Genomic DNA, 20,501 nt, shown 5'->3' on the forward strand with positions numbered 1-20,501 from the left:
ATTTACTGTAGTTATTATACAAAAGAAAAACATTTGAAGAAATTGATCCATTCACTATCTAGTCTGTCACTGAGAATTTTCTCTCCTTGGTGTTTCTACTGTACGAAAATTTCAAGCTCCCCCATTAAATCCATTGTGTGTGATCCCTGGAAGTGATGCAATATCTTAAGAAGACAAGGAGGAACATGTATAGAGGATCGACGCTTGATGGACAGATTTGCAATTGACTCTCGTCGAATGTAACACACTGAGCATAAATATGCAGAAAGAACAATTATTGTATTACTACATGATTGCACAACTCTCACCGGAAGTAGTCACATCCATAAAATACACGGAGGTGACCAAATTAATGGAATACCTTGTAATACCCTGTCAGATTTCCTTTCCCCAGGAGTAGAGCAGCAGCTGTACGTGGCGTGGACTCAAAAACTCGTTGGAAGTCCCCTGTAGAAATAGTGAGCCATGCTGCCTCTATGTTGTTGTTGTTGTTGTTGTTGTTGTTGTCTTCAGTCCTGGGACTGGTTTGATGCAGCTCTCCATGCTTCTCTATCCTGTGCAAGCTTCTTCATCTCCCAGTACTTACTGCAACCTACATCCTTCCGAATCTGCTTAGTTTATTCACCTCTTGGCCGCCCTCTACGATTTTTACCCTCCACGCTGCCCTCCAATGCTAAATTTGTGATCCCTTGATGCCTCAGAACATGTCCTACCAACCGATCCCTTCTTCTTGTCAAGTTGTGCCACAAACTCCTCTCTCCCAAATTCTATTCAATACCTCCTCATTAGTTATGTGATCTATCCATTTAATCTTCAGCATTCTTCTGTAGCACCACATTTCGAAAGCTTCTATTCTTTTCTCGTCCAAACTATTTATCGTCCATGTTTCACTTCCATACATGGCTACCCTCCATACAAATACTTTCAGAAAGTTTTTAATTCTTCTCCATGGATTTTAATACCTACTCCGAATTTTTCTTTTGTGTCCTTTACTGCTTGCTCAGTATACAGATTGAAGAGCATCGGGGAGAGGCTACAACTCTGTCTCACTCCCTTCCCAACCACTGCTTCCCTTTGATGCCCCTCGAGTCTTATAACTGCCATCTGGTTTCTGTACAAATTGTAAATAGCCTTTCGCTCCATGTATTTTACCCCTGCCACCTTTAGAATTTGAAAGACAGTATTCCAGTCAACATTGTCAAAAGCTTTCTCTAAGTCTACAAATGCTAGAAATGTAGGTTTGCCTTTCCTTGATCTTTCTTCTAAGATAAGACGTAAGGTCAGTATTGCCTCACGTGTTCCACTATTTCTACGGAATCTAAATTGATCTTCCCCGAGGTCGGCTTCTACCAGTTTCTCCATTCGTCTGTAAAGAATTCGCGTTAGTATTTTGCACTTGTGACTTATTAAACTGATAGTTCGGTAATTTTCACATCTGTCAACACCTGCTATCTTTGAGATTGGAATTACTATATTCTCCTTGAAGTCAAAGGATATTTCGCCTGTCTATACATCTTGCTCACCAGATGGTAGAGTTTTGTCAGGACTGGCTCTCCCAAGGCCGTCAGTAGTTCTAATGGGATGTTGTCTACTCCAAGGGCCTCTGTCAAACTCTTCACGCAGTATCGTGTCTGCCATTTGATCTTCGCTGCCTCTATAGCCATCCATATTTGAGAAAGTATTGCCGGTGCAGGATTTTGTGCACCAACTGACCTCTCCATTACGTCTCATAAATATTGCATGAGATTCATGATGGACGATCTGGATGACCAAACTATTTGCTAGAATCGTCCATAATGTTTCTCAAACCAACTGTGAACAATTGTGGCCCGGTGACATGGCGCATTGTCATCCATAAAAACCCCATCGTTGTTTGGGAACATGAAGTTCACGAAAGGCGGCAAATAGTTTCCAGTCATAATCTTGTCAATGATAGGTTCAGTTGGAGCAGAGGACACAGTTCATTCCATGTAAACACAGCCCACACCATTATGGAGCCATCTCCGGCTTGCCCATTGCCTTGTTGATAACTTGTGTCCCTGGCTTCGTGGGGTCTGGGCCACACACTAACACTACTGTCAGCTCTTACCAACTGAAATCGGAACTCATCTGACGCCTCGCTTTTCCAATCGTCTAGCGTCGAACCGACATGGTCACTACCCCAGGAGAGGCACTGCTGGCGATGTTGTTGGCAAAGGCAGTCGCGTCGGTAGTCTGCTGTCACAGCACAGTAATGCCAAATTTCGCCGCGCTTTGCTAGCGGACACGTTTATCATACGTCGCATATTAATTTCTGTGGTTATTTCACGCATTGTCGCTCGTCCGTTAACACTAACAACTGGACGCAAACAGCGCTCGTAGCGGTCACTAAGTGGAGACCGTTCGCCACTGCGTCGACCGTGGTGAGAGGCAATGCCTGAAATATTGTGTTGTTGGCACACTTTCTACACTGTGGGTATCAGGATACTGAATTCCCTAACGCTTTTCCAAATGTAATGTTCCATGCCTCTAACTCCAACTACCATTTTGCGTTCAAAGTCTGTTAACACAAGTTGTGCGGCCATAATCAGTCGGAAGCCTTTTCGCATGAATCACCTGAGAACAAATGACGACTCCGAAAGTGCACTGCCCTTTTGTACCTTTTGTACGCGATAACACCACGCGCATATCCCCATCTCATGACCTTTGCCACCTCAATTTATGTAAGAGTGTGTATACCGAGCAATGTAAAATGGGTCAACGACGTAAAACTAATCACTAGTAAGAGAGGTACCATACGGAGATTCATTTGAAGAGTCCTCAGTCACCTACAAATCAAGCTGTTTTCAAAACCCACGTCGACCAACAGTTGAACTGATAAAGGAAATACAGAAAATCCAAAGAAGGGCAGCACATTTAGTTACAGGTTCGTTAACTAGGCACGAAAACGTCATGGACATGCTCAGTCATCTCCAGTGGCAAACGATGCAAGAGAGCTGTTCTGCATCACAGTGTGGTTTACTGTTGAAATCCCGAAAGTGTACCGTCCTAGCAAAATAAACCAATGTACTGCTTCCTTCCACATGTATCTCACGCCGGTAAAATTGGAGAGTTTCAGGCTCTTGCAGCGGCTCTACCAACAGCCGGCCGTTCGCCACTGACACAGTGGCAAAGTGAGAGTGGGCCACAAAGAACCCTACATCATTTTTTTGAAGAAACACTCAAAAGAGAACGCCATTGTTTAATGATCCAATGATTCTTTGGCCAGTTGAAGGAAAACAAAATTAACTGCTCACAATTTAAACAAGATGGCGTTACTGCGTACATAGCTAACAACAATACGCTTCTTTCGGAAGAAGTTATTGGGAGAAGTATCATCTAAAAAAGAAACCTACGGCCCCCACGCTCACAGGGACGTACTCGACCAGATTTGTTTCCTTGGGGCACCAAAAAATGTTTAGTGTACTGCAGTTGCCATGCGCGCATTGTGGCTTAAAAACTGAAATAACTGTGTACGTGAAAACCTATCACAGTCAAATCAGCAGAAACTGTTTTTGAACAAAATTGTGTGTTCAAACTTGTGAACAATATTTACATTATTTCCAATATATGCTGTAATATCATAGCAACTTTTCAAACACCACGAACATCAGGTCGCCCCCACACCTTAGTGGTCTGAGTGTCTGCCTTCCCAATCTCAGGTACTTCACATTTTTTTTTTCCCCTTCGGGTAAGGACAAGGAGTATTCAGACTCGAGATGGCAGTTCACGAGCAACATGAGTAAGAAATAGTGGTTCCAAGACCTTGGAAGCAGGCAGGAGGGAAGACGGGTGTGTGTGGGGGGGGGGGGGGGGGGGGAGCGGAGTGTTTACCCAATACCTCGTCGACGTCGTCTTGTGGCATGCGAAAGAAGACAGATGTCCACGTGATACCACCGTGTCATCGTCTTCCACACATCTGTATATACAATGTAAGACGACTAAAACGAGTCACCAGAAAGCAATTGTCTGAATGGGGCTGAAATCGGTAGATGTGGTGTACATGCAGAAAATGTACAGACAAACAAATGATTGCAATTTCGGAAAAAAATGGATGAATTATTTAAGAAACAGCTTCGCTAACTGAGAAAGTCAATAACGCGTTGGTCCACTGCTGGCTCTTATGCAAGCACTTATTAGGTTTGGTATTGATTCACAGAGCTGTTGAACGTCCTCCTCAAGAAATTCTGTCCAATTAGCGCGTTAGATTGTCAAAATACCGAGTTGGATGACGGGGCCCTGCCCATAACGCTCTCAACCTTCTCAGATGGAGAGAGAATTGGCGATCTTGATAACCAAGGTGGGGTTCGGCACGCACCAAGACAAGCAGTAGAAACTCTGCGGACGGGCAATACCTTGCCGAAATGTAAGCCCAGGGTGGCTTGTCATGAAAGGCAACATATCGTTGTGATGAAATGAAATGGAACCCCTGACCATCACTCCTGCCTTTCGGGCCATATGACGAGTAACAGGCAGGCTGGTATCCCCACACACTCCAGGGCGAATCCACACACGTATGATGTAGTCATCGGGTGTAAATTCGAGACGAACTTATCACTGAAGACAATTGTCCTTCTGTCAGTGAGATTCCAGGCCGAGACACCCCAGACAGCAGTGGGATAACAATCCCACTGTCGCCCACCATACAGCCCGACAACCAGGAGTGATGGTCTGCTATGTCATTTCATACCAGGAGAGATCATTTGGACAATTATGTGTAGGGTCCTCGTTCCAGATTGTGGTTTTGACGACCTAGGGCTCCAATTGGGCAGGATGTGGCACGATATCACTCAGGAGGACATACAACAACTCTATGAATCGGTCAAAAAGATTTCGGGTTTGCAGCTGGTCGTCGTAAACTTCATTGCTGGCTGGCAGTTGTCCAGCCGAAATATCGTGCAATGAAGTTTACGACGACCGGCTGCAAACCCGAAATCTTTTTGACCAGTTGATTCGCCGGGAAAATTTCAAATTTTACAACTCTATGAATCAATGGCAAGCCGAATAACTCCTCGCAGACCAACGCGTTATTGCCTCGCTGAATTGGTGAAGCTCTTCTCTTGAATAAATCATCCAATTTTTCATAAATTATAATCATTATTTTGTCTGTACATGTACATCACAGATACTGATTTACGAGTTTTGGATAATTCTTTTGTGATGCGTCGGTTGTCCTCTCTTTCTTCCCCCTTGAGTGAACATCTACATATACGTCTATAGGGGTTGAGCAAATACATGGAAACACCGCGAGAAATGAATGCTTGAACGTAAATGCATAGGCTAGCCAAGCCTGCCGGTTGCAGTGTTTTACTGGATTACGAACCCCACCTGCTCAGTGCCCGGAATACGTTGCAAGTGTCAGTCGTAGCCAGATCGGTGTTTGTGTATTTTTAAGGGCATTATACTGGAGCTAATTGAATTTGGGCAGATTATTGGTGGCAGTACGGTGATTGTTTGCGTAGCCAAGGTAGCCGAAGTATTTGTTGTTTGAAGAGGCACCTTAACGAGAATTTATACCACATACAGAAAAGAGGAAAACCATCATCCGGTATGACACAAAGCTGAGTCAAAAAGCGGACGAAAGTGTGTGTTGAGTGATCGTGACGGGAGCTCATTGAAGAAGACTGTGACGAAAACTAAGCAGCAAAAGTCACTGCAGAACTGAATGTCGCACTCGCGAGCTCTGTCAGCACCTAAGCAATAAGAAGAGGGATCCAGAAGCAGAGAATTTCAGGGCGAGCTGGAATTCCAAAACCATTCACCAGTGGTACAAATGCCCTTAACAGGAAAACGTGGTGCTGAAATCCTAAAACTTGGACTATGGAAGAATCAATGTGGAAGGAAGTGGGATACTGAACTGCTAAGGAATGTTGGGATGCATTTGAAATTCGCTAACGATGTAAATACTGTGATAAGGTATAGGAGACAAGGCATATCAGTTGAAGAAGACGTGCCAAAAAAAGGCAGTCTCAGATATTGAACAGACCAACATAGGTACAAGAGGGTAACAGCGAGAAAACCTTGGGTATCAAATGAAATACTTCAATTGATCGACGAAATAAGGAAGTACAAAAATATTCGAGGAAAGATAGGAATACAGCAATATAAATTCCTTAGAAATAAAACAAATAGCAGATGCAAAGCAGAAAAGGCGAAATGGCTGCTAAAAATATGTGAAAAAATAAAAGAAAGAGTGATCGTCCAGAGGGCTGCTTCAGCATTTAGAAAAGTCAAAACAGCCATCGGTTAAATTAAAAGCAAGAGTGGTAACATTAATAGCAATGGAAACTCCACTGTAGAATGCACAAGAAAGATCAGATGGGTGCGAAGGGCACATTGAAGGACTATGGGGGAGAAGACTTGTCTGATGAAGCGATAGAGGGACAAACAGGAGTTAACAGCAAAAAGGTACGAAATCTAGTATTAAAGTCAGAATTAACAAGATCTCAGGAAGAGTTAAGATCAAATAATGCAGAAGGCATAGATGAGACTCTCGACGTACCATCAGACATTGGGAGAATCATAAATGTCATCCACAGTACACCGAAGGTAGCACGGGCAGACAAATGCAAAAACTATCGCACAACCAGCTTAACAGGTGATGTGCACTGAAGCGTCAAAGAAACTGGTACAGGCATGTGTATTCAAATACAGAGATATGTAAACAAGCATAATACGGCGCTGCGGTCGGCAACGTCTATATAACACAACAAGCGTCTGGCGCAGTTGTTAGATTGGTCACTGCTGCCACAATAGCAGGTTATCAAGATTTACGTGAGTTTGAATATGGTATTATAGTTGGCGCACGAGCGATGGGACACAGCATCTCCGAGGTAGCTATGAAGTTGGGATTTCCCCTTATGACCATTTCACGAGTGTTCCGTGAATATCAGGAATCCGGTAAAACATCAAACTCCTACATCGCTGAGGCCGGAAAAAGATCCTGCAAGAACGGGAACAACGTAACAGAAGTGGAACCCTCCCGCAAATATCTGCAGATTTCAATGCTGAGTCATCAACAAGTGTCAACGTGCGAACATCCAATGAAATATCATCGACATGGACTTCCGGAGCCAAGAGCCCACTCTTGTACTCTTGATGACTACACGAAGCTTTATGCCTCGCCTGGGCTTGTCGGCACTGACAAATGGATTGTTGATGACTGGAAACATGTTGCCTGGTCCGACGAGTCTCGTTTGAAATTGTATCGAGCGGATGAATACGTACATGAATCCATGGACCCTGCAAGGCAGCAGCTGACTGTTCAAGCTGGTGTGTGCAGTTGAAGTGATATGGCATCCCGTACACGTCTACATACGACTGACAGATGACACGTATGTAAGCATTCTGTCTGTTCACCCGCATCCATTCATGTCCCTTGTGCATTCCAACGGACTTGGGCAATTCCAGCATGACAAAGCAACACTCCACACGTTCATAATTGCTACAGAGTGGCCCCAGGAACATCGCCCACGATGGGATGATGCGTAACTTCTCCCGTGGTCATCGTAGTCACCAAATCTCTGTATCATTGAGCCCTTCTGGTCTGCTTTGGAGGGCAGTCTACCTGATGGCATGCATGCCCATCATCGTTACCTGGTCTTGCCACTATTTTCCAGGGAGAATAATATCGGGTTCGCCGGAAAACCATACAGGACCTGTGTCTACCTATTCTGAGACGAGGGGGGGGTTGTTTTGAATGACAATGGGTTGTCTAAACCGTATTAAACATGGTAATGTGTTTATGGTATTTTCATATTTTTGCTCAACCCCTGCATATCTCCGTCTATACTCCTCAAGACATCTTATGGAATGTGACATAGGGCATGATCGCCAAATTACTTTATTTTTATTTCTCTGTGAGACATGTAACGTTCAGATTCAAGCGATTGCTTTCTTTTTCTCATATAATTAGTTTTTGACATTAGCTAGTAACCAGCTGAAAACCACCACAAACTGAAGGAACAAAGCTACTGGTATCTACAACCATCTCGCAACAGGGGAGAACGACGTAATGTTTTTGAGATTTCACAACGAATGGTTGTGGGCCTATGCCGGCCGGAGTGGCCGAGCGGTTAAAGGCGCTACAGGCTGGAACCGCACGACCGCTACGGTCGCAGGTTCGAATCCTGCCTCGGGCATGGGTGTGTGTGATGTCCTTAGGTTAGTTAGGTTTAAGTAGTTCTAAGTTCTAGGGGACTTATGACCACAGCAATTGACTCTCATAGTGATCAGAGCCATTTGAACCATTTTTTTTTTTTTGTGGGTCTATTGGGTGCTAGTCGTTAGAGACGTACACAGGTGACCCTGCACGCCTGGGAGATTTGTCAATGACGGGGCAATGTCAGTACAGGAGTCCAACATAGTAGGTTCCTCCGTTCCTTCACTGTTCGCCGTAACTATCTTTCATCTCCTATGGCCCTCTGTCCATGAAATCTTTGGGAGTCGCCATGCTTCAAAAGCCTGTATTCTTTTCCATTTCGGCTTCCCTACTGTGCTTGTCTCTCAGCCAAATGGGGTAACACTCTAAATGAAAGATTTTACATACTGTTTCCACGTGGTCAAAGTAATATTTTCGAGGTTTCTGGTGACTTGCTTCATATTCTATGCAACAAGATGTATACTTGTTGCTACTGGAACCTCACCACATAAATACACAGCTTTTCGTTTTATCCTTATTTATTTTCGTATTATACCTTTCTGAATATACGTATATTATATAGTCATTCATTCCCTGTGTTACAACATTTCGTAAAGGTGACCTGTAGGGCACATAAATAACTAAAGAGGGGCCCTGTTTCTTTGTGTACTGCACACACAGCCACCTGTGGAGTCGCCAAAAATAAAGCGGTGCGGATATAGGACGGCTAAAATTCCACGCTCCTCCGTGGCTATATTAGACGGATCACTGAAGGCTACTTTGGCGTGAAAATGCTCTCAAGTCGCTAGCTGGAGCTTTATGAAGTAGAGTGGTTACGCAAACGCTATTTTATTGGCCATAAGTCGCAGCCTGTTTTGAAGAGTAAGCGAATTATCCTATAACGCGACGACTAGCAAGGAGCAGCGAGAAAATTACATTTTTCACGCGCAGATGCCAACTTTGACCGGACTTCCATGGATTTAGTTAGAAACAGAGAGTGAAACACGTTTAAAGAGGGAAAGACACAGAGAAAAATATAAAGGACAAAACGAAAAAGACAGAGCACCCTTCGGTTTTGCGAACGACTCCCCATGAGGCCAGCGAGATAAACATTTTTATGCCGTTTTATTGATAGTAGACGATATAGGAAACAGACAGCGTTGACACATTGTAACCTTGTGGACAATTACAGAAACTCAAACTGGTTCTTGGCGAACGATGCTGTTGTAAGTAAAGGAACACCAAAGGTAACTAAATGGAGCGAAATACGGGAAGACCCGCAAGGTGCGCGAAATGCCAGTTGACCCTAGACACAAAATATATTGCGCTTAAATAAGAGAAAAGATCCGTTATTGTATGATCATGCGATTCCTGAACAATCGATGGAAACAGTCACATCCATTAAACATGAAGGACTAAGATTACGGAGCGCTTAAAATTGAAAATAACCGAAGGTAACCGTACATTCATATGAAGAGTGTAAGGTTTCTAGCTTATTTTTAGTATCCAATGAAAGTGGTGTGAGTTCTCTTTTTATCTGGTGTGTCATACTTCATATCCTTAAACCGGATTTTTTTCAAACGGATGTCTTCAGTATTCAACGAGTTATGCCACAGAGGTCCTGAGAACAAGCAGTTTGGATTTTGATTGTCACCAGCATTGTCGTTGCCATTTTGGCATTCACTGAGAAGGAAGGGAGTAAGTCGGTTATTGGTCACGCTGCGGAGCGGTCTGGGAATAAGAGACGCAAATGCAGAGGGTGTTTGTTGCTTTATGGGAATATGACTTTGTAAAGACTGATTCGAAAAATGTGAAGATATTCCGGTGTTCCTGTCGCTATATGGCTTGTTGGAGCGTAATTTATCACAAGCTTGATAAAGGATCAGTCACTTTCATTTTCGAGACATTATTAAATAAAGTTATCTGCTCATATCACTTGGACTCAAATTTATATTCACCAAAACTTTACCACTTTGTTAACTAATTTCATGTCAGTCATATTTTTGATAAGAAGTTATTATTGTAAAGATGTCTGTAGTTGCTAAGGAATGAGTTTCTTAGTACAGTTTTAAATGCTAGTCTCTTTTCAATCGTTTACTAAGTCCAGTTTCTTCCAACATGAGAGTATAATTCTCTAATTGTGTGTCGCCGCATTACACTTTGCGGAACACAGTTGCTCAAAACATAAAACGTGACGTTAGTATTATAGCTTCTTTCCCTTCCATTCCACTTGAAAGGTTTTCCCTTGGATGGTTTGCTGCTGCGCTGTTTTTAATTTTCACCACTTCCGGGCAGCGCCGACTTTCCGTTACCAGAAGGTTTGTTGTGGTCTTCAGTCCTGAGACTGGTTTGATGCAGCTCTCCATGCTACTCTATCCTGTGCAAGCTTCTTCATCTGCCAGTACCTACTGCAACCTATATCCTTTTGAATCTGCTTATTGTATTCATCTCTTGGTCTCCCTCTACGATTTTTACCCTCACCGCTGCCCTCCAATACTAAATTGGTTATCACTTGATGCCTCAGAACATGTCCTACCAACCGATCCCTTCTTCTAGTCAAGTTGTGCCACATACTTCTCTTCTCCCCAATCCTATTCAATACTTCCTTCATAGTTATGTGATCTACCCATCTAATCTTCAGCATTCTTCTGTAGCAGAAGGTAAGTAATGAAAATATGCTAGGGGGCAGTTTAACGTTACACAGAAGGACACAGTAAGATGATTTACAGTTAAGCATTGCATTTTAAAATTATCATCAGTGTCACTTCAGGTGAAGTTGAGTTTCTATTTCATATCTTTGTGAGACAGTCTTATTCTTACAGTATAGTGTTACGTATTCACGTGTGCATCACCTAATGTATGGAATTTTATTTAGTCAGTTTGCATGCGTAAAATTCTAATAAAAGCATGTTGGACTTTTTTCAAAACTCGATTTGTAATTCGATGTAGAATTTTTGTTCATATTGTGTTCTTTGTTCCTTGGCCTCTTTTATTCCGCTGTTGCACATATACAAGCTTTATAGGTTAACTGCAACCTTCATCAAGTGTAATAAAAGGCTTATTAAGACCAGAAACGTTTCGCTTTATTTTAAAGCACTTTCAGTGGTCACTGTAACGATATGGTTTTTTTTCTCATACACTTTCGTTTGTTTCGATCATTAACAATTCGCATGCTTTACTTATTACTACAGACAGTTTTTATTCTTTTCATTTCATTGCGCAAACGCAAATACTCAACGCATACACGCGGAAGACGAAGAAGAATGGAATAAATAACAAAAAATCAGTGAGTAACGAAAATAATAAAAACTGTTCATAGTAATGAGTAAAGCACGTGAACTGTTAATGATCAAAACAAACAAAACTGTAAAAGAAAAATGATATTATTACAGTGACCGTTGAGCATGCTTTAAAATAAAGCGAATCGCGTCTGTTCTTAATAAGACATTCATCAGAGTTGCTGAAAACGTCAATTAACTTATACTACTCGTAATTCGTGTTCTGTTGGTTCCTGTTGGAACTGTGAGACAAGCACTGTGACGTCATACGTTGAAGTATTTTTCGCTGCACTGCGCAATGCTGAATTACAAAGGACAGCTTATTTAGTGCACGGTTGTACCTATTCTAATTATTTCTGGTAAAAGTTAATCGCAATACAGCTATACTGTTCCAAATGGTATTGGAGACTCTTTTTATCAGATACAGTTTGTGTAAACACTTCACTTGCATTTTTTCAGGTTCACATTACAACACAGACATAAACGAAAGTATGAGAACAGAAAACCATTTTACACACACAACAACAACCTGAAACAATAATAAAACAAAAACAGTTACAAGCGTTCTCAGGGAAGAGTCTCGTTCTGCTGATATTTCAAACATTTTGGTCGGTGTACAATCAGTACTGGAGAGTATTGATAGAGGAAATATAGAATAAACAAAGATGAGCAGCGAGTTTCGCCACTGGTTAGTTTAGCAAGCCGAAAAGAGATGCATATTCAACTGTATTGGTAAACGCTACATGAGTGGCGATGTGTATCACGGAGAAATTTATTGTTGAATTTTCCATAGAGTGCGTTGCCGGAAGTCAGTAAACACATTTATTCCTCCTACGTACACTGATGTGAAAAACGTAAGGACGAAAGTAACTTTCGCATCATGTGACACTCCCAAGTAACATAGCTCAATAAAACTTGTATCGGAAATGCTGGAGTACAGAGTGTAACTGTTAGAAATAAGGAATGAGAAGAAAAAAAATAATGAAACTTCCTGGCAGATTAAAACTGTGTGCCCGACCGAAACTCGAACTCGGGACCTTTGCCTTTCGCGGGCAAGTGCACTTGCCCGCGAAAGGCAAAGGTCCCGAGTTCGAGTCTCGGTCGGGCACACAGTTTTAATCTGCCAGGAAGTTTCATATCAGCGCACACTCCGCTGCAAAGCGAAAATCTCATTCTGGAAAAAAAATAATATTTTTATTCAAAGACAGTAATTATACTGACATCACCGCGATTCAGATGGTCCTCTGGACATAACAAAACAAGGGACATGGTTTTTAGCAACGTACACGATCACCGAGTAGAGCAGTGCACGCTCTGCAGCGTGCTCCCGTGTCGGCGGCAAGTACCTGGTAACACGTCCTTCCATCCCTCCACCAGCCTGACTGGTGACTGCTGGATGGTCGTCGGTATGCAGACGTGGTGCAATACGTCTGGTCACTGCATCCTACACTTGATCGATGGTATGAGGGGGAGTTGGAAAATAAGTTTCCCCTGTCGACTGTGGGCAGAGTTGTGTGATATGGGCGAAAGACGTCACGGCAGGTGAACGCGCACGTACAAGACACCGGTACACCATTGGGTACAGGTCGACCGCGATCAAGCAGAGGGCGTTCGCAAAGCGGAGACCAGTCGCTCAGCTTTTTCCCGGAGCTATGGAGAGAAGGTGCGTTGGAGTCGTGGTCAAAAGGGGAAGTGAGAGCTGTTATCCGTTATGAATGGGCACTTGGAGTATCAGGCTCAGAAATTCATCACCGCCTTGTTGAGGTGTATGGGTCAAGTGTGATGTCGAGGCAAATGGTGCAGAGATGGTGCCAGCGATTCAGTGATGGACGTCAGCAAGTGCAGGACACACTGGGACGGACGCGCACAGTCACTACAAAAGCAAATGTCAGGAATGTGGATGACATCATTAAAGCGAACCGGCGTATCATCATCGATGGAGTGGCGGCAGAACTTGGAATCGGACATGAGCGAGCTCACAAGATCATCCACGAAATTCTTCGATACAGGAAGGTGTCGGCACGATGGATGCCCCGCCAACTGACTCCGACACACATGGAACAACGCATGGTGTTCAGCCTGGAACAGTTCGTGCGTTACCACGAATCTGGCAATGACCATCTGTTTCGGATTGCGACGGGGGATGAAACGTGGGTCCACCATTACACACCCGAATCGAAGGCCGCACCCATGGAGTGGAAACACCCGTCATCACCTGTCCGAAAGAAGTTCAAAAGCACTCCGTTTTCTGGGACGCGAAAGGAGTTTTGCTGCTGGACTTTCTGCAGGATGCAACTATGAGTGCTGCGCAGTACTGTGTCCCTCTGTCGAAACTGAAAGAGGTTATTCGGAAGAAGCGGCCGGGCCTCTTCAGATCTGGCGTTCTGCTGTTGGATCACAATGCTAGACCACACACGGCGACGGCAACGCAAAACTATATTGCAAGTCTTGGTTGGGAGCGCCTTCACCATCCGCCTTGCAGTCCGGATCTCGCACCAAGTGACTTCCATCTGTTTCCTGCTTTGAAGAAGACTCTCGGCGGAAGGCGTTTTGGCAGCAATTCTGACGTCAAACAAGCCGCTCAACGCGTCTTCCGTATGCAACGCCCTTATTTTTTCCTGGAAGGCTTTTCGAAGCTTATAAAGCGGCATGACAAATGTCTCAATATACTTGGAAATTATGTAGAAAAATAAGCATATGTCTTATCTTTGTGTCTTATTGTCTTTTCTTTCCTTTCACACGCAACTCTGACGACAGTCGACAGGGGAAAATTTTTTCCAACTACCCCTCGTATCTATGTCGAGGTAATGGGCAGACCACTCCACTGGTCAAATATCCTCTCGCTCCAAGAACTCCTTCATTTCTGTTGCTTGATGCGGTCGTGCAATCTCATCCATAAACACTGAGTGACGGCCGCCGGACGATGTAGACGAGTGGTTCTAGGCGCTTCAGTCCGGAACCACGCTGCTACTACGGTCTCAAGTTCGAATCCTGCCTCGGGCATGGATGTGTGTGATGTCCTTAGGTTGGATAGGTTTACGTAGTACTACGTCTAGGGACTGATGACCTCAGATGTTAAGTCCGTTAGTGCTTAGAGGCAGGGCCGAACGTAGGCCTGAAAAGACGCACATGGGAAAGGATAACAGTGTCACAATCATCGAGCAATATAAGCTTTCCCGGCCGGTATTGTCTTCACCTAAAACTTCCGGGCTGATAGGCCGTGGTCAAAGTATAAACCTCTCTCCTGACGTTTCGTCTCCGACTGCGGGAGACTCCTCGGAAGTAAAGCGGCGAACTGCGAAGAGAACTCGAGGAAGCGCTGATTATATAGGCAGTACAGAGGGCGCCACAGTCGATCACGTGGCGTCGGCTGTGAGATTGTCTCTGTTAATCCCAACATTCTCGATTGAATGTAATCGATCGTAACGCTTGCGGTGAAACGCTGACATCCAAATTTTATCCATTTTAACAACTTCGCATCTCCTGTTAAAATGATTACGATGTTTATCAATCTCGATAGTCTCTCAAGCGCGCATAATAATGCGAGGTTTTTGATATGACACTCGTCTCACTGAATTTTATTTCATGATCACCTTCCTGGTAAAGATGTTCCGCTACGGCCGATTTATCCGTGTGACCCAGGCGGCAATTCTTCTTATGTTCAACAAGACGGGTGTTCACACTTCTCTTTGTGGTACCGATATAAACCTGTCCACAACTACAAGCAATTTTATATACCCCCGGTGTAGCCAAAGGGTGCCGTGCATCTTTTGCCGACATTAAAAATTCTTTTCCTGGTGGGTCTGAAAAAAGTTTCCACCCCATACTTGCCTAAAACTTTCCCAATGCGATCTGTGACCTTACTAATGAACGGAAGAAAAACTTTGCCCTTGGGCGACTGTTGTTCGTCGTTACTCCTGATTCTCCTCCTAGAGCGAAGTGCTCGATCTATATACTTGCTAGAATAGCCATTCTTCACGAAAGTGGACCGGAGATATTCAACCTCATCTTTTAAATAAACAAGTTCACAAAGTTTGTACGCCCTGTCTACGAAAGTTTTCATTGGATGTCGGCGTTTCACCGCAAGCGTGACGATCGATTACTTTCAATCGAGAATGTTGGCATTACCAGAGACAATCTCACAGCCGACGCCACGTGATCGACAGTGGCGCCCTCTGTACTGCCTGTATAATCAGCGCTTCCTAGAGTTCTCTTCGCAGTTCGCCACTTTACCTCCGACGATGTCTCCCGCAGTGGGAGACGAAACGTCAGAGTTTTATACTTCGACCACGGCCTATCAGCCCGGAAGTTTTAGGTGAAGAGTATCACAATCATGTTCACCGCTGAGTGTACCGTCTTCAAAGATTTGGAAATCATTGCGCCCTTGCAACATTATGACTCCCTCAGCATAAGATCTGGACTACCGAAACGATCGCGTTCGACAATATTCCTGTTTACATTACGAGTCCCCACCTCACACCATATCACCAAAATCACTTCTCAGACTCAGTCTACTCTCATGCAGTAAGAGCACGCGATCCCACTCCTCATTGATACGATGCCTATGCTTTGGCACCATCGGAAACGCTCCCTCCGATGTGCGGATTACAAAGGAACACAACGCAATGGTCGGTGCGATAAGAGGCCACCACCACGCAGCCGCCGTCACCGTGCCACTGTGGAGCGCCAGAGTCCGAGCCGCGCAGTCCTGTTAAGTATGGTTTCGACTGCACCCGCTGTTTGACGTGGGCCCCCTCTTGCCTGTTGCACAATGTATCGGTCGTCTGTTGCTGTTGCTCCTCTCCTTCGGGCACCACTCAATGTGGTCCGGGAGGCTCCCCACTAACGTGCAACAGTGCTGTGAGCAGTGCCAAACTACTGGACTGCATGTGTCACCCGACGATTCTTCCCAGTGCTAAGTGACCCAAAATTTTGTCTCCTGGTCCTGTGTGAACTGTAATTTCTCGGTGACTGACATGCACTGTCTCCTACCGTTCCTGCCACTGCAAGACCCTTTCGGCGCTACAGCCTTCCTGGCCTCATCCCGTGTCACGTCCAACTTCGTGTGCGACTGGGAGACCTCTGGGAGCATGCTGCCTAAATTTCGTTCATTTCCACGGAGTAGTTAATATGTTATGCTACTTATCCAAGTCATCCTTAAGTTTTCCAGACTTGTGTGTATCTCGTGAAAACAGCACGAATGTGAAACAGGGGAGATCGTAGCTCACACGGAATCTTACCGACAATTTTTCTTTCAGCGCACCACTCGCAACTGGAACGGGAAAGTGAGGGGGAGGCAGGTAGATGTGTAGATGTAGATCCTACTTCCTTTTATTCACGTTTAACAATCTTATTTTCAGTTACTTACATTTTAAGTAAGCCTTCTATAACGCTTGTGTTTATTTTTTATTTGTTTTCATCGCTCCAATAGTACGCACGCAGATGTTCACATAATTTAAGATTTATAGAAAATATCATTAAGAATGCTCTTCAGAAAGACTATTATACAGATAATATGCAAATGACATATGTAGCTACGAAACGTTAAAAAAGAACTACTGGTCTTTACAGATATGCATTATTCACACTTCTACACAGAAAACGGAAATGTGAGAAGTTTCCACTATACACTGAAGAGCCAAAGAAACTGGTACACCCGCCTAATATCGTGTAGAGCCCCCGTGAGCACTCACAAGTGCCGCAGCAGGACGTCACATGGACTCGACTAATGTGTGAAGTAGTGCTGGAGGGAACTGACTCCATGAATCCTGCAGGGCAGTCCATAAATCCGTAAGACTACGATGGGGTCGAGATCTCTTCTGAACAGCACGTTGCAAAGCATTTCCAGATATACTCAATAATGTTCCTATCTGGGGAGTTTGGTGGCAAGCGGAACTGTTGAAACTCAGAAGAGTCTTCCTGGAGCTACTCTGTAGCTATTCTGGACGTGTGGGTGTCGCATTGTCCTGCTGAAATTGACTAAATCAGTCGCATTGCACAGTGGACATGAATGGATGCAGGTGAACAGACAGAATGCTTACATAAGTGTCATCTGTCAGGCGTTTCTAGACGTATGAAGCGTCCCATATCACTCCACCTGCACACGCCCCACACCAGTACAGAGCCTCCACCAGCTTGAACAGTCCCCTGCTGTCCCCTTGCTCCCCCCACTTTGTCTCTCTTTCTCCTCCTCCATCTCTCTCTCTCCATCTTACTCTCGATCTATTGGTCCATCTCTTCTTCCTCCATCTCTCTCCATTCTCTTCACCACTTTCTCCTACTCAACCTTGCCCCCTGTCTCTGCCATCACCTTCTCCCTCATGTCTCTGCTCACTTCTCCTCCCTCCTCTCACTAACCATGTCTTCCTCCCTCCTGTCTTTCATCAGACATGCCCATCTCCACTTACACCCCATGGAATGCATTCTGCATTTGCACAACACACCATTCTTGCAGGGGAACCTAGATGTTACGTGTTACCAACAGTTACCACAACCACCTACACCTAAATGGGAACTAGATAGTTCTTACTCCCATAGTATTTATTTCCAGACAATGAGTAGTATGTGTGTAGGGTTCAGAAAAGGTAAATTAAATCGACCAAATATTAGATACGAACTGGGAGCACAATCATGATACCTCTTGCCTGTTTACAGATTTCGTAAAGCCTATGATATCATAGTAAGAGAGGAAATGTGGAGGATAATGGCCGAGTATGGGATAACTGACAAGCTGATAAAGCTAACTAAAATGTGTGTGATGCAATCAAAGTGTAGAGTGAAAGTACAGGTGGAGTTAAATAGTAGTTAAAAATGCCATACGTTGGTATAATGTCTGACAAATTAGCAAGGCTGCTGGAAAGCGTAAATGTAGAAATAAGCTACAGTACGAACAATATTCTAAGTAGGAAGCTTAAAAACAGTAGGAAACCGCCTGATACTGATCTTGATGCATCTGCTACCACTTCAACAAATATTATATAGGTCAAGCAGATAGAAATTTCAGAATTCGACTGGATAAATGTAACACATTAGTAGTAGAAACACACATGAACGACACGATCGATAGAAAACCGAATCATGAAATTTTGCACAAAATCGGAAAAAGCACGAAAAAAAACAAAAGAACGGATATCACAGAAGAATCGAAATTTTCGATCATAATAAAAAATATGGAGCAAATATTGGTAATGAAATAATCGAATTCAAAGTACTCAGAAGTCTTGAATAATCTGAAGTCAGTTATAATGCAATAGATCTAAGATTATGAAACAAAAAACTGCTAGACTCTCAGTATCTTGAATATCGATGCAAAATTTGATGGTCGATACTCATCCAGACGCTGCAAGGGGGCCATATTCTATTAAGTGTATATTGTTCACATATATGTAGAAAAAATTTGTACGGTAAATTACGCCAGAAAATAGTGCCAAAATAAATAGTGCAGCAGTCTAATGTCTCACAATGCATCAATGCATCAATGGCGCAAACGACGCAGGGTATGCCAAAATACACACATCAAAAAATGTTTTGCATCACCTCGGTTCCGAGAGTTCCGGAACCTCTACAGAAAATTGGAATAGAGATCAACATAAAGATCATTTCACACAGTAGATGTTGTACCACCAAATAGCGAGATCTTCAGAGGTGGTGGTCCACATTGCTGTACACGCCGGTACCTCTAATACGCAGTAGCACGTCCTTTGCATTGATGCATGCCTGTATTCGTCGTGGCATACTATCCACAAGTTCATCAAGGCACTGTTGTTCCAGATTGCCCCTCTCCTCAAGGGCGATTCGGCATATATCCAGCAGAGTGGTTGGTTGGTCACTTAGTCCATAAACAGCCCTTTTCAATCCGTCCAGGCATGTTCGATAGGGTTCGTGTCTGGAGAACATGATGGCCACTCAAGTTGAGCGATGTCGTTATCCTGCAGGAAGTCATTCACAAGATGTGCACGACGGGGACGCGAATTGTCGTCCATGAAGACGAATGCCTCGCCAATATGCTGCCGATATTTTGCACTATCGGTCGGATGATGGCAGCCGTTACGGCGACTTCCACGACCACCAGCAGCGTACGTCGGCCCCACATAATGCCACCCCAAAACAGTAGGGAACCTCCACCTTGCTGCACTCACTGGACATTGTCTCTAAGGCGTTCAGCCCGACCGGACTGCCTCCAAACACTTCTCCGACGGTTGTCTGGTTGAAGACATATGCGACACTCATCGGTGAAGAATACGTGATGCCAATCCTGAGCGGTCCATTCAGCATGTTGTTGGGCCCATCTGTACCGCGCTCCATGGTATCGTGGTTGCAAAGACGGACCTCGCAATGGACGTCGGGAGTGAATTTGCGCATCATGCAGCCTATTGCGTACAATTTGAGTCCTAACACGACGTCCTGTGGCTGCACGAAAAGCATTATTCGACAGGGTTCCTCCAAGCCATAATCCACTGCAGTAGTAGCCCTTGGGCGGTCTCAGCGAGGCATGTCATCGACAGACCTGTGTCTCTGTATCTCCTCCACGTCCGAATTATATCTCTTTGGTTCACTCCGAGACACCTGGATACATCCCTCGTTGAGAGCTCCTACTGACACAAATTAACAATGCGGACGCGTCCGAACCGCGATATTGTCCGTCTAGGTATGGTTGAACTACAGACAACACGAGTCCTGTACCTCCTTCCTGGTGGAATGACTGGAACTGATCTGCTGTCGGACCCCCACCGTCTAATACGCGCTGCTCATGCGTAATTGTTTACATCTTGGCGGGTTTATGGACATCTCTGAACAGTCAAATGGATTCCGGGGTGATGCAAAACTTTTTTTGATGGCTCTGAGCACTATGGGACTTAACTTCTGAGGTCATCAGTTCCCTAGAACTTAGAACAACTTAAACCTAACTAACCTAAGGACATCAGACACATCCATGCCCGAGGCAGGATTCTGTATGTATAAATGTCTGAAGATGAACAGAACATGCTCTAAACGCTTTGTAATATGTGAATTTAAAAGTAAAACAAATAAAAGTGGCTGACATCAGACGATACAAGTATGTAATA

This window comes from Schistocerca serialis, chromosome 10, assembly GCF_023864345.2.
Source record: "Schistocerca serialis cubense isolate TAMUIC-IGC-003099 chromosome 10, iqSchSeri2.2, whole genome shotgun sequence".
In the NCBI taxonomy this organism is placed as follows: Eukaryota; Metazoa; Arthropoda; class Insecta; order Orthoptera; family Acrididae; genus Schistocerca; species Schistocerca serialis.